Genomic DNA, 15,200 nt, shown 5'->3' with positions numbered 1-15,200 from the left:
ATATGAGAGTGACGGCACAAGTCATGAGATAGAACGGTGGGATTTGCATCGCAATATATCTCGGAATGGCTATGAAAATGCCATAGTAGGTAGGTATGGTGACTGTTTTGAGGAAGGCATATGGTGGATTTGTGTACCGGCGAAAGTTGCGCGGCACTAGAGAGGCTAGCGAAGGTGGAAGGTGAAAGTGCATCTATACCATGGAATCACATTAGTCATGAAGAACTCACATACTTGTTGCAAAAGTTTTTATTAGTAATCGAAACAAAGTGCTAAACGCATACTCCTAGGGGAAGGGTTGGTAGGTGTTAACCATCGCGCGATCCCGACCTCAACACAAAGGATGACAATCAATAGATCAATTATGCTCCGACTTCCTAATATAGTGGTTCACCATACGTGCATGCTACGAGAATCACTAACTTCAACACAAGTATTTCTAGATTCACAACACCCTACTAACATAACTCTTAATATTACCGAATCCACGTCTCAAAACTAATTAAGAGGAATCAAGACTTCTCTTTCTACTCAATGCACATGAAGATGGAGGTTTTTGTATCCTCTTGGGGTACCTATCACCTTTGGGACTACTTTCATAGCATAAGCCAACTACCAAGTCACGCACCGTCGTGCTCTAAAAGATATAAGTGAAGCACATAGAGCAAAATTATCTAGCTCAAAAGATATAAGTGAAGCACTATGAGCATTCTAGAAAAATCACGATGAGTGCATGTCTCTCTCTCTAAAAAAGGTGTGCAGCAAGGATGATTGTGACACAACAAAAAGAAAAGACTCCAACGATAAAAGACGCTCCAAGCAAAACACATATCATGTGGTGAATAAAAATATAGCTCCAAGTAATGTTACCGATGGATTGAAGAGAAAGAGGGGATGCCTTCCCGGGGCATCCCCAAGCTTAGGCTTTTTGGTGTCCTTGAATTTGGCTTGGGGTGCCTTGGGAATCCCCAAGATTGAGCTCTTTCCACTCCTTATCTCTTTGTCCATGAGAACATCACCCAAAACTTGAAAAATTCACAACACAAAACTTAAACAGAAACACGTGATAACATTAGCACAAGAAAACAAACTACCACCTCTTTTGGTACTGTAGCAAACTTGAATTCTATCTATATTGGTGTTGGGCTACTGTATTCTCACTTTTCCATGGCTAGTACCCCCCGATACTAACCATAGTTTCATCAAAACAAGAAACCAACTCAACAAAAACAGAATCTGTCAAAAACAGACCAGTTTGTAGCAATCTGTATACTTTGTATACTTCTGGTACCTCAAAAATTCTGAAAAATTACGACTACCTGGGTAAAAGGCATATCAACCATAATCAAAAAGAATCAACTCAAAATCTCTTTCTGAATAAAAATGAAAAATCATCTCGTGAGCGAAAAGTTTCTATCTTTTTCCAGCAGGATCAAACAACCATTACCAAGACTAGTCATAAAGGTTTTGCTTGGCTCAAACACAAAAAGAAACACAAAAAACACAATCACAACAGAGTTATGATGGTGTGGACTCAACAAAACAGAAATAAAAAGATAAATTCATTGGGTTGCCTCCCGACAAGCGCTATTGTTTAACGCCCCTAGCTAGGCATTGATAATTCAATGATGCTCACACAAAAGACAAGAATTGAAGCACAACGAGAGCATCATAAAGCATGTGAAAATCACATCTAAGTCTAACATACTTCCTATGCATAGGCATTTTATTGGAAAACAGATTGTCAAGACAACCAATAGTTATCATATGCAAGGAAGAAGAAAGAGACAATAGGAGTCTCCACATAACGAGAGGTAATTTGGTAACATGAAAGTTTCTACCACAATATTTTCCTCTCTCATGGCAATTACATGTGGGATCATATTCGAATTCAACAATGTAACTATCACATAGGATATTCTTTTCATGATCCACATGCATGCAAAGTTGACGCTCTTCAAAAATAGTGGGATTATCATCAACTAAAGTCATGACTTCTCCAAACCCACTTTCAATAATATTGCAAATATCATATTCATCATGAGGCTTAAACATATTTTCAAGATCATAGGAAAAATCATCGTCCCACTCATGATCATTGCAACAAGTAGTGGACATAGCAAAACTAGCATCCCCAAGCTTAGGGTTTTGTATATTTTTAGCATGATTGTCACTAATAGAATTTAGAGTGAAACCATTGCAATCATGCTTTTCATCCAAGGAGCCCTCGTGAATCACTTCATAAATTTCTTCCTCACAATTTTCAGATTCATGCATCTCAAGCCAAACTCCATAAAGATAGTCAAGTGCACTCAACTCACTAGCAATTGGATCAACATAATTGGATCTCTTAAAGAGATTAGCAAGTGGATGAGGATACATATCACTATATTTACAGCAAGCGAAGATGCAAGCATATTGAAGGCACATGGCACACAAGCGAACAGAAACAAGCGAGAGAAAATGGCGAACGAAAAAGGCAAATTGGTGAAGTGGAGGAGAGGAAAACGAGAGGCAACTGGCAAACAAAGTAAATGCAAGAGATGAGTTTGCGACACTTACTTGGATGAGTTCTTGACTTGATCCTCCCCGGCAACGGCACCAGAAATCCTTCTGCTACGTCAACAAAAGTACTTCCCTGGCAATGGTGCCAGAGACCCTTCTGTCGTCTCTTGAGCTTGCGTTGGTTTTTCCCTTGAAGAGGAAATGGTGATGCAGCACAGGAGCAGTAAATATTTCCCTCAGTTTGAGAAAGAAGGTATCAATCCAGTAGGAGAATCTTGTCAAGTCCAGAGTACATGAGCAAACACAAAAGAGCTTGTCGATCCCTTCTAGATTGATTGCAAAGTGAGATCTGAAGGAGGAAAGTGCAATGAAGTAAAAAGTGTAAGGCTGAAAATATGGTGTGGAGTAGACCCGGGGGCCATAGTGTTCACTAGAGGCTTCTATCAAAATAACAAGTATTACAGAGGGTGAACAAATTACTGTCGAGCAATTGATAGAACCGCGCAAAGTCATGACGATATCTAAGGCAATGATCATACATATAGGCATCACGTCCGAGACAAGTAGACCGATACTTTCTGCATCTACTACTATTACTCCACACATCGACCGCTATCTAGCATGCATCTAGTGTATTGAGTTCATGACGAATAGAGTAACGCCTTAAGCAAGATGACATGATGTAGAGGGATAATCTCAAACCAATGATGAAAACCCCATCTTTTTACCCTTGATGGCAACAACACGATGCATGCCTCGCTACCCCTTATGTCACTGGGTGAGGTCACCGCACGGTATGAACCCAGAACCAAGCACTTCTCCCATTGCAAGAATCATAGATCTAGTTGGCCAAACAAAACCCACAACTCAAAGATAATTACAAGGATATGAAATCATGCATAAGAGAGATTAGAAGAAACTCAAATAAGATTCATACATAATCTGATCATAAATCCGCAATTCATCGGATCTCGACAAACATAGCGCAAAAGAAGATTACATCGGATAGATCTCCATGAAGATCATGGAGAACTTTGTATTGAAGATCCAAGAGAGAGAAGAAGCCATCTAGCTACTAGCTATGGACCCGTAGGTCTATGGTCAACTACTCACGCAACATCGGAGAGGTCATGGTGTTGATGAAGAAGCCCTCCGTATCCGAATCCCCCCTCCGGCAGGGCACCAGAACATGCCCCAGATGGGATCTTGCGGAGACAGAAGCTTGCGGCGGCGAAAAAGTACTTTCGATGATCTCCTGATATTTTATGGATTTTTTGGGAATATATAGGCGCAAAACCTAGGGAAAAGGAGCCTCAGGGAGCCCACAAGCCAGGGGGCGCGCCCCCCTGGCCGCGCCATGAGGGCTTGTGGGGTCCCTCGTGGCCCCTTGCCCTGATTCTCCAGCTTCCCGATCTTTTTCGGTTCCGGAAAAAATCTTTTTGGCAGTTTCATTCCGTTTGGACTCCGTTCAAAATCCTCCTCTGAAAGGGGTCAAAAACATGGAAAAAACAGGAACTGGCACTTGGCACTGAGTTAATAAGTTAGTCCCAAAAAATATATAAAAGGCATACAAAACATCCAAAGTTTGACAAGATAATAGCATGAAACCATCAAAAATTATAGATACGTTGGAGACGTATCAATACCTTGGATACCCCTGATGTTACAACCACACAGTTACTTGACCATGATACTGGGAACATTAATGAATAATGTTTGGCGGGTGGATTCCCGCATGGATGTGTCGATGAGTTAATTAAAATGTTAATGGGTTTGGGTATTTGATCTGGGTTGGTCGGAGACCTTTTCACACTAACCGGCTACGCGGGAGAAGTTATGGGTACTCCGCGTCTGTGTATCAACCGAAGCTCTTCACACATCAGCAATGGAGTGACGCGCGCCCGAGTGGTTCGGATATGCATCGCGCTTGTCATAAGGGGTGCTAGGACTAACCTCGGCTGCCCATGCATCATGCAGGAGTGCAAAGGGTGATGGGCCCATGACCCCTGCGCGCTTAGGATTTAGATCGGCGGGCTGGCCTCTTTGTTGAGTCTAGGTGGGGCTGCGACGTGTCGATATTCCGAGGTCGGGCATGATCCAAAAAAGTGTGTCCGGCCAGAGTGTTATCGAGCGTGATGGGAAACTTGGTGCACCCCTACAGGGATGAAAATTAACTATTCGGATAGCCGTGTCCACGGTTACAGGACGACTTGGAGTTGTGTCGTGATCTTATATAACTACAACTATTACTTAACTAGAATAGTTGCTCCGGGATTGCTTCCTCGCAGGGAGTCGAGGGAGAATCTATGGGCGTGACCTCATATTAATATTGCTGCAACAATATGAATATTAATTGTGTTACTTGTTCTGCTCTCGTCTATTGCTGCAAGACCCCTGAAGATGCTAGTCTTTGATAGGACTAGGCCTTCCCTCTCTTTCTTGAATTGTTGTAGTCAGTCCACATATAAATCCCCTTCCTTTGATATCGATGCATACTTAGCATAGTCCTGATGTCAGTCTTGCGAGTACTTTGGATGGGTACTCACTGTTGCTTTGCTCCCCCTTTGTCCCCTTGATCCATTGCTGCGACCAGATGATGGAGCCCAGGAGATGGAGTATCCCGCCGACGACGATTGCTACCCCGACGGTGCCTACTACTACATGGAGCCTGCTAAAGACCAGGAGTAGTTAGGAGGTTCCCAGGCAGGAGGCCCCGCCTCGTTTGATTGTTGTATCTTTTGTGCTAGCCTTCTCTAAGGCACCCCATGTTTAATGTCTGTACTCAAATATTTGTTGCTTCCGCTGACTCGTGTGTTTATCGAGCTTCTGTATTCTAGTCCTCGAGGCCCCTGGCTTGTAATATGAAGGTTGTATGTTTTATTTGTGTCTAGAGTTGTGTTGTGATATCTTCCCGTGAGTGCTTGAGCTTGGTCGTACGCATTTGCGTGTATGATTAGCGTACGATATAATCGAGGGTGTCACATCATGGTCATAGGAATGTATACTTGACATGCAGAAAACAATAGCAACAAAATGACACGGTCATATGATATGTTCATGGTTTGGGTCTTGTCCATCACATCATTCTTCTAATGATGTGATCCCGTCATCAAGTGACAACACTTGTCTATGGCTAGGAAACCTTAACCATCCTTGATCAACAGTCTAGTCAACTAGAGGCTCACTAGGGACATTGTTTTGTCTATATATCCACACATGCATTTATGATTCCATTCAATACAATTATAGCATGGATAATAAACGATTATCTTGAAATAGGAAATATAATAATAACTATTTTATTATTGCCTCTAGGGCATATTTCCAACAGTTTTTGTTGCATCTGTGGCCGAATTTTGCTACAACCAAAGCTTCTTTTTGTTATCATCGACGATTTTTGTTACATGGTTCGATCTGATAGTCTAACATGGTTCGATATGGCGGCTCGTGCGTGACCGGCCGACAGTTTCGGCCCGCGCGTCGGCGCCCATCACTCCCCTTATTTTATGGACAATGCTAGCGAGCGCACCCGCGCTTGTTCGCGGTAGCGAGCGCACTTGTGAGAATACACAGAGGTGCTCTGTGAGGACACCCCAAAAGGAAACCATGTGTATTTATTGGCGTTCAAATTTTTTCAAAAAGTCATAACTTTTTATTCGAATGTCTTTATTTAGATTAGTTTTCACTATTGATATTCTCATGAGGAGTTCTTCAACACTAGATCTCATATGCATAGGTTTTGGAGAACTTTTTTTTCAAGCAACTTTGTGTGCTATAAAGGCAACTTTAGTGCTACAAGCAAGCAACTCCTTTCCCCTATTAGTATAACTACCTATCACCGAAGGATTCTTCTAAGTTGGTTACCATGACTACCAGTTGACTAGATTCATCTCTAAAAGCTCTATACATTAGTCAGTGATGCTCAGTTGCCTATGATTGATGCTCAGTTGCGTGCAAATACTGTGAAATTCCTTAATTTTGATGCTTGGTTGCCTATTACTGATGATCAATTTCCTATGGTTGATGTTCAGTTGTCTACCAATAATGCCTAGTTGCCTGCTATTCGTAAATAGTTGCCATAATCGTACTCGAGTATCACAAAAAAGTTAGCAACTTTTGGTGTCTTTTTGCGCAACTCCAGTGCATTCAACAAGCAACTCATGTGTATACATACGACGCGATTCATCTAGCCTCAAAGTTGCTTCTGTTTAGCACTAAGGTTGCCTCATCTAGCATCGAGGTTGCTTTTGAAAAAAAAAATCTTCAAAACATATTCATATGGGATCTTGTGTTGAAGAGTTCGTCACGAGAAACCCAATGATGAAAACATATCATAATTTCGACACACGGTTTGATAGTTAGAGCATGGTTAATAGTATAGCCCGTTGTTAGCTATAAGGCATTGCCATGTCACCTATAACCCATCTTATAGCTAACATGTACAATAGTTGGTTAGAAGAGTGTACTACTTTTTTATTATATGGTCAACTTTCATTCCCAATAAGTGTCTAGGCTAGAGTTGACTCTTAACTAAGAGCCTGCTTACCTTCTCTCTCATCTTCTCTTTTCTTCAACTAAGCAAAAATATACTACTTTATTTCTTATAGCCAGCTGACTCAGCTCTATTGTACTTGCTCTTATAGCTATTTGAATTTTTCCGTACAGAAATTAATGCACATCCAACGCATGCGAAGCCGAGCATACACATCCAACACGCAGGCTTACTTGACTAAAAAGAAGGAGTTGGTTCTCTATAGCATTGGAGTTACCTCCGTTGCATACAAAGTTGCCTAAATTTTTTTTATCAAAACATATCCATATGGAATCTAGTTTTCAAGCATTCATCGCGAGAAATCCAACCGTGAAAACAGATCTCAATTTTGACACTTGGTTCAAAAGATATGGCTTTTTAAAAGAAACTAGCTAAATACCCGTGCGTTGCAACGGGGGTAAACATCAAATGTGTTAAATATATACCTTTTAAGATCCGCAATAATGCCACTTACAAAATTTAAAATAATCTTTTAAGTGGTTTTCATGATAGCTAATTCACATTTGGGTTACCATGGCACATTATATTCCTTCAATGTAGCCAAAATTAAAAGGAAAGGCAACTAAAAGGGCGCAAGGAGAGGAATATATTGTGCTCAAATTCTCATCGCTGCAAACATTACAAACGTTGATATATAAGTGAACATCTCTCTTCCAGGAGATATGGCATGGGAGGGGAGGGGAAGCGCCAACTACCGCGTCGTTGCGTTGGAGTGCAGGGTGGCGGCGTTGCTGATGCTTGCGTCCGAGTAGGTGCCGCCGCACTCCGGCGCTCGGCACCACTGTATTCTTCGCCAGCCGATTCACCGTCACGTTGTCTGATGAGTGAAGCTTCTATGGTGCCGCGGGCTACGGCTCCTCCCACACCGGTGATCCCAACCGCGACAACAAGGGGAAGAACAAGGTAGCAATGACGATGAGCAGCTGACGGTTGCCAAGAAGGGCAGCTCATCGTGGCAGAGCGCGCGCAGATGATTTTTTTTGGTGAGAGACGGAAGTGGGGGCGCGAGGGGTTGGGGGAGATGGGTGCGTGCGTGCGTGCCTGACGGACTTGCGGTTGTTGTCCTTTTTCCGGGGTTTTTTGTACGAGTAAAGGTGGGAAGGGTGAGGTTGAAGCATCATGACTGTAGATTCTCCTTTAATAGTTTTAAAATAATTGCTTGAATTGAGAAACATTCGTCGATCATGATGTCATGTAATTTTCATTCATAACAACATGATTCTCTACCATGCTCCTTCCTTGTTGACGCCAGCTCTATCTTCATAAAAAGAGGGAGCTCCTGACTGCCTTGTCGCTCCAAGGAATGACACCGGGACACCCCCAATCCTAGTAGCCAAGTTCACATGCCCAATACCACCCTATTGTCGTCACCGGTGGCCATCGGCGGTGGTGACGAATGTCGGCTCTGTGAATCAAGCGAGTGCGGCTCTACTCCTCTTTTCCATCACCCTTTACATCCCTGACCTATGCCTAGATCTGACGAGGCACCTGGTGGAGCCCAGATTTCAGGACCGAGTAATTGATCATCATTTTTTTGTCAGAGAATAAACCTAATTACAACAGAAGAAATGTAAAAGACAAAACAGAGAAGCTTAGATCATTTGAGGTATTAAATGTAAATTTTGAAAACCAATTGATACGAATCGTGAGTTAAGTGGAGCCCAGATTATTCCCATGGCAATCCTAGATTATTTTATCCTCGTTCTTTTTTCCTTGGTCATTATGTTCCACTGATCCATGCCTTTAGAGTAAAAGCAGATTGACTATCTTGACAAAATATGCCTCATGCTAGTATGAAGCTTTGGTAATTGATGATTGAAAGGAGACTCAAAGACCAATGTCTGTCCGCCTCCTTGTTCCAACTGATTTTCTTTTCTTTCAAGTTACTTACTGCAGCAAATCAAAAATGTAACCCAACTTAAAAACTCAAAAATATAACTATGAAAAATCACCAGGTATCTCAGGGTGGAGGCAAGCATAATTCCTTGCTTTGTCCACAACAGTACACCGACATACCAACTGCGGTATGTTTTTTCTGTTCCCTCGATAAAATTCCAGCTAAGATTCATATGTACCACTGAACTCCTTCAATCATAAAATTGCAAAAACATGATTAGTTAGATGGAGTAGGAAGGGAAGCAGAAGAGGGAGAAACATGAACATGTTAAACAGAGAAATGTCATAAGGTCGTCGAGTGGAGCAGCTGGTCAATTCCACCCAAGGTGAAGTGAGCTTGACTTACGAACGGCGATCGTCCTTCTCCACCCCACAAAAGGCCTTCAATGGATCACTGGACTTGTGCCCTTCGTCCGAGTGGCGGAACTTCGTGTAGCCGTCCTTCCCTAGGCAGCCAAACAACACCGACAGGCGCTCACGGTTGCTCGGCGTCCTCACACATAATATTTTGGAAGTAAAAGGTAATCAGGATCAGAATGGCACATATTTTGGTTTTCTAAAAATCATATTCCACATTCCCACTTTACATGGTATGAGAGTTTGAGCAGAAACATGGGGTTAGCTCCTTGTCTACTTCAGGAATTGTACACTTTACATTATTTAATTTGCAGGAGAGAACTTCAAGACAACATGGAATTATATGATGTACAGAGTATGTACTTATGAAGGAAAAAATAGACCATGTGGACTAAAATCTGACAATTCTGTTTCACATGTATCCCAAAGACCAAATACTCTGCATTTAACTACTGATATATCACTATTTTAATATGGTATATACAAAATAAACCTATCATGCACTTATATCATTTTAATAGGTGGATTATCAGCAAGTATGGTTTTATCAAATCAATAGTGTTTACTGGAACAGAAATTTTGGATAAGAAAACATGTAATATCTGCTATATGATATACAGAGTATGTACTTATGAAGGAAAAAATAGACCATGTGGACTCTAAAATATGACAATTCTGTTTCACATGTATCCCAAAGACCAAATACTCTGCATTTAACTACTGATAGGTCACTATTTTAATTAAAACACACGCACAAGTCTCACAAAAAAATGTGCACCAGGAAGACCTCCAGTCTAACTACAAGATTAGTGCACATTCTTCAAAGGTTCTTATGAGGACACAATAATTAAAACACACGCACAAGTCTCACAAAAAAATTGGGATATCTGAAGAACCAAACTGTAGTGTGCCCAGACATTGTTCTTACCAGAGGAAGACCTCCAGCTGCCCTCTCTAACAGGTAGCTACAAGGTTTGAAGAACTGTCCATACTTCATCTCCCACTCCGACAGCATCGTGCAAATGCACCTTGCGCTGATGGAATCCGCCCAGTGCATGATGCCACCCCTGGTTGCATTTCACAATTGATTTCTTCAGCAGTTGCAGTCAGGGAGCTCGACGAATCATCTTATTAGCGTTCAAAATTATGGATGATTCGGAAACAACACTTGTACGGTGGGAAACCCATGCCGAAGATGGAGGCGATGTCGAGATCAGAGGCTTTGAAGGTAATACCCTCGCCCAGGACACGACATGCTTCGTTGATAACCCGGAATAACACCATCTCTGCTATTGTGGTGTTGTCAAGCTTGAGCAACTGCCACCATGCACAAGAATCATGATGATTAGAAATGTCCATTGGTATTTCTGATATCTAGCAACATTTTGCATTCAACTCAAATATGGTGTGCATGGAGGGTAAGAGATCCATTCACTCCAAATACATGTATGCATAAATGGGATAATCTATCTGCCATCAATACTGAAACTTGTTTAGGTTATATCTAGTCCACCAAATAATGAGATTTCACCAAACACATCAGGTTAATTAGAAAGTTGCCTTACTTATTTGACCATCAACACGTATTATCTACAAGTCAACACTAACCTCATAAGAACCTTTTTAAAATGTGCACCAGGAAGCATATGTTGATGTTTTATTTATTTTCTTTCACAAACCCTCAAGAAAAGACGATGTTGCTAAAGTGAAGAAAAAAGGAACGTAGGTAAAAACATTGGAAAGTGAAACCAAACCTCGGGATCCGATGTGGCTCCGGCAATTCTCCTTGACTCCTCGACATAGTTCATGATTTCAAGATCAGGGCTCGCCTTCCTCTTACCCTCATACCTGTAAAACCCCTTTTGGAGGCTTCACGTGTGGAACAGCAACAGAAACAAGAAAAGCATACTCACCAATGGGAACCAAGGAAACGTTGCAAGTTATAAATGAATAGTTTACCTGTTCTTTTGTCTTCAATCATGAGAGGAATCAACATTGACTTGTACACCCGCTCAGGGAAGTTTTCAAGGTACTGCATGCCTGTGGCTAGAGCAACTCCAAAACCAACCAAATATGTCATTCTACAGAGAAGCTCTTTAAATGAAAATGGTGCGTGATTCAACATGATTTGATCAGCATAAGTGCATGAGCCAAGCGAAATGATGCTGATAGTCTCACTTATGAGCATTCCCGTTTGAATCATCGCAAGTGAGAGAGATTAGATACTGGCAAAGATATTTTTTGTTGTCTAAATACCTGAATGGACCAATTGGCATCCCGAATTCAGTACAAACCTGGTCGATCTTGTAAACATCCATTCCATGATCAACAAGCAAGAGTGCTGCCTGAGGAATTTAGGAAGTAGTTCAGGAATCACAACTAAGGAATTTATTCTGAATTTGATTAGCATTTCCTTACGTGAAGAAGTGTGTGTCAACAATGCGGTCTTGGGAATTTGTCTTCTCCACGATTAGGTTAAGATCAATTGTGGAAGTATTAGTGGCAAGAATACAATGGGAAGGACAGTGTTGCTCCAATTTAGTAATAATCTGCTGCTTCAACTTCACATTCTCGACAACTGCCTGAACAAGCAGCATAAGGATAACCGGGTTAACTAAAACAGTGGAAGCGATATATTCTAGTAGGGCTCTCTCCTACCATTCTTTGCTTGATGCAACAGATGTAAGGTAATTAGATATAGAACTCGCCTCGATTGCTAAGTCTACACTCCTGAATTTATAGTAATCAAGGACACCTGTAAGAAGTGAGAGTGTCTTCTCATATTTCTCACTGGTCATTTTCCTTTCCTCACACGACTCTGCAAGTTTTCTGATCGAAGTTTTATAGTTAGGCACCCCTTCCATTTTCATGTTAGTCTGGACATCAAGATGAAAGAATATTCAGATAAGAAGTGATGAGGTAATGTTAAGCCATCATCTACCTTTGATCCTGTCCATTCCTGCGTTTAGGAATTTCTCATCGACTTCTTTGAGTATAACATGATAATGACTCAGTATCAGCGCGGTTGCGATTCCAGAACCCATAAGTCCACCACCAACAATGGCAACTTTAGATACCTTCCTTGGCATCAAACCCAAGTCTGTGATCCCAGGAACCTGCTACAATTGAGTATAAGACTGGCATTCTAAATTATAATGTAGTTACACTGACCTCATAAGAACCTTTTTAAAATGTGTACATAGCAAGCATATAGTCAGGTTGGATTTCCGTCGTTAGCATTGAAAAACGAATCTGCATAACCATGTGTTAGATGAAAATAGTGGTCCCGAAAACCTCGACACGGGCAGCGGCGCTGTGGTCCATGAGGTTGAATTTCTCGACGGACGCGAAGGCGCCGAGGAGGAGGGGGTTGTCGGTGCAGAGGTGAGGCTTCTCCGGCACATACTCAACCCCACCTGCAATAAATCGTGGCATTAGGCGCAACTCGAGCAAATTACAGGACGATGGAATCGAAGCTCGCCTGGGGGTGGGGTTCAGGTTCGGGGCGGGCGCTCTCCTCGAAACCCTCGTCGGCCCCTGCATTGGCGCCCGCGACCCTGCTCTTCCTATCCCGACTGCAGCGTCGGCGGCGGGGGTGGCCGCGCCTGGCTCGCCTGGGGGTGGGGGTCGGGTTCGGGGCGGGCGCTCTCCTCGGAACCCTTGTCGGCCCCTGCATTGGCGCCCGCGGCCGTGCTCCTGTCCCGACGGCAGCGTCGGCGGCGGGGGTAGCCGCGCCTGGCTCGCCTGGGGGTGGGGGTCGGGTTCGGGGCGGGCGCTCTCCTCGGAACCCTCGTCGGCCCCTGCATTGGCGCCCGCGGCCCTGCTCTTCCTGTCCCGACTGCAGCGTCGACGGCGGGGGTGGTCGCGCCTGGTGTGCCGCGCCTTCAGGCTCTCCGCGTCCGCCACGGAAGATCCGCGTGTGGCGCGCATCCACCGGCGACCCCGCCATGCACAAGCGCGTCGGCTCGCTCTCGAAGCTCGGGGACTCTCTCATGAGATCCGTCAGGCCGTCGCACTACATCGAGACGCGCCGCCGGCACAGCTCCGTCTGGCTGCGGCACTTCGACGTTGTCTCGTGCCTCAGCCTCGACGCCGACGTCGGGCTGCTCTACTCCGGGTCGTTCTCCTTCCTCTCTCTGGTGGGATGATTTTTCGCGGGAGAGAGACCAGATCGGGAACGAGGGATGGGGAGAGGTGGGGTGGGAAACGTGGCAGTTTTTTTTTACGTGGGAGGGGGAGGTCGAACGAAGGGAGGTGGGATCGAGAGGTCGAACCATCGGTTTCGTCGAACCATCACGACGTTCGATCCTGCTTTAATAGTAGAGATACTTAATTATGTTGAAGGAGAAAACTAATTGTGCGGGTTCGCTCCTTCTTTTTTGAGAGTTTTTTTTTGTCGCTGACTGCGTGCGCTCACAACGCCTAAAAGGTGTTGCTGCACTTATTAGCATTTGAATTATTTTATTTTTTCTCAAGGTTTATCTCTATCGGCCCAATCAAACTTTCATTTCGCCCCTCTTTCATTCCTAATTTTCTTTGTTCATTATTGTCGTTCTGTCTTCTTGATTTTGTTTTTCAAACTAAAAGAGTCAAATCATTCAAAAAAAGTATCTCAAATCAGCAATCAAGCAGGGTTTTCCTTGTGTATATGCACTTTCTGCATTAACGAATGTGAGGGACGAAGGACGAATACGTACATATTTCTCTTTAATAGTAGAGATGTCGATCACAAAATAATAGATTGGTCATAAAAAAAATAAAAGAGAAAAAAACAAAACCAAAAAAAGAAACATAGAAAAAAACAGAAAAGAAAAACGAGTGCATGCCTCAAATTGGCCGACCAACTTTGATATTGGTAAGATCCCATTTAATATGGGCATGAGTAGTGGAAAGGAACGAAAGTTTGGATTTAATTGAGATTTTTCTAAATTTGATTTTGAGCGAGATAATGCATAACGTTTGTTTTGGAAAAGTGTCAATTTAATTGTGTTAATGGACGCATCAAATGCACCAGACTAAATTGTGCTCGACTAAGACACTCGTGGGTGTAATCAGTTATTGTATAGTGTAAATAATTTACATAGATGATATGCCTCCATCAGTGACGGAGGTACGTTGAACCCTGCAGGGGTTGTCGCCACCCCCCCCCCCCCCCCCCTTTAGCATCCTGTCTAGCTCCGCCACTGGCCTCCACCCAACTATCCTTTAGAAGTGAAGATTTATTTCAGTGTAGCCTCTTTGTCATGGGTCATTATGTAGTGTACCTTGAACGTGTTCGATAATTGGTTATCCAGGGTTAGGCTCCTCTGATTCATAGGTCATGAGTCCTTTGATCCATAGTAAGTATCACGGTCTATGGGCTGCTCATTTGAATCTTACGAAAATCCAACGCAAAAAAATGATTTTGAATTGGAAAACAAGTGGACGTTTGATGGCAATGTAGGAAAATCATATGACTCTTACAAAGAGATCAATCCTCATGCAAAAATAAATATGAAATAGATTTCGGGAAAGGGGTGGCACGAGCGAAAGACGGGAAGAAGGGACAAGGCTACATCTAAGCATGGTAGGTTCAAAAATGGCTCAGCTGAGACAGTCGGGGCCAAATTTCAACGGTCATCAAACGAAACCAACGCGGGATGTTCGCACGCTAGATCTAGAACGCCATTTTTGAAGGGGTCATTCAACCTCCCTATATGACCACTTTACTAGAGTGAACTATGAATGCTTGTCGTCGAAAATTCTGAAATAATGTGAATATATGGACTTGAACTCTGATGGACTGGAAAATCATGTCTCTTTAACCATCCAACCACAGATTGGTTCGTCTTTAAAGTTGCTCTTAAAGACATCAAAATCCACTTCACATATTTCAAATTCAAATTTACAA

At 42.9% G+C, this 15,200-nt stretch overlaps 1 pseudogene; it reads right to left on the bottom strand.

Annotated features, from left to right (window-relative positions):
• Positions 1–10,157: 10,157 nt before the first annotated feature.
• Positions 10,158–13,240, bottom strand: LOC123408519 (annotated as a pseudogene).
• Positions 13,241–15,200: the final 1,960 nt, after the last annotated feature.

The sequence above is a fragment of the Hordeum vulgare genome, chromosome 7H (genome assembly GCF_904849725.1).
Source record: "Hordeum vulgare subsp. vulgare chromosome 7H, MorexV3_pseudomolecules_assembly, whole genome shotgun sequence".
NCBI lineage: Eukaryota > Viridiplantae > Streptophyta > Magnoliopsida > Poales > Poaceae > Hordeum > Hordeum vulgare.
This window is presented reverse-complemented; position numbering and strand designations above follow the sequence as displayed.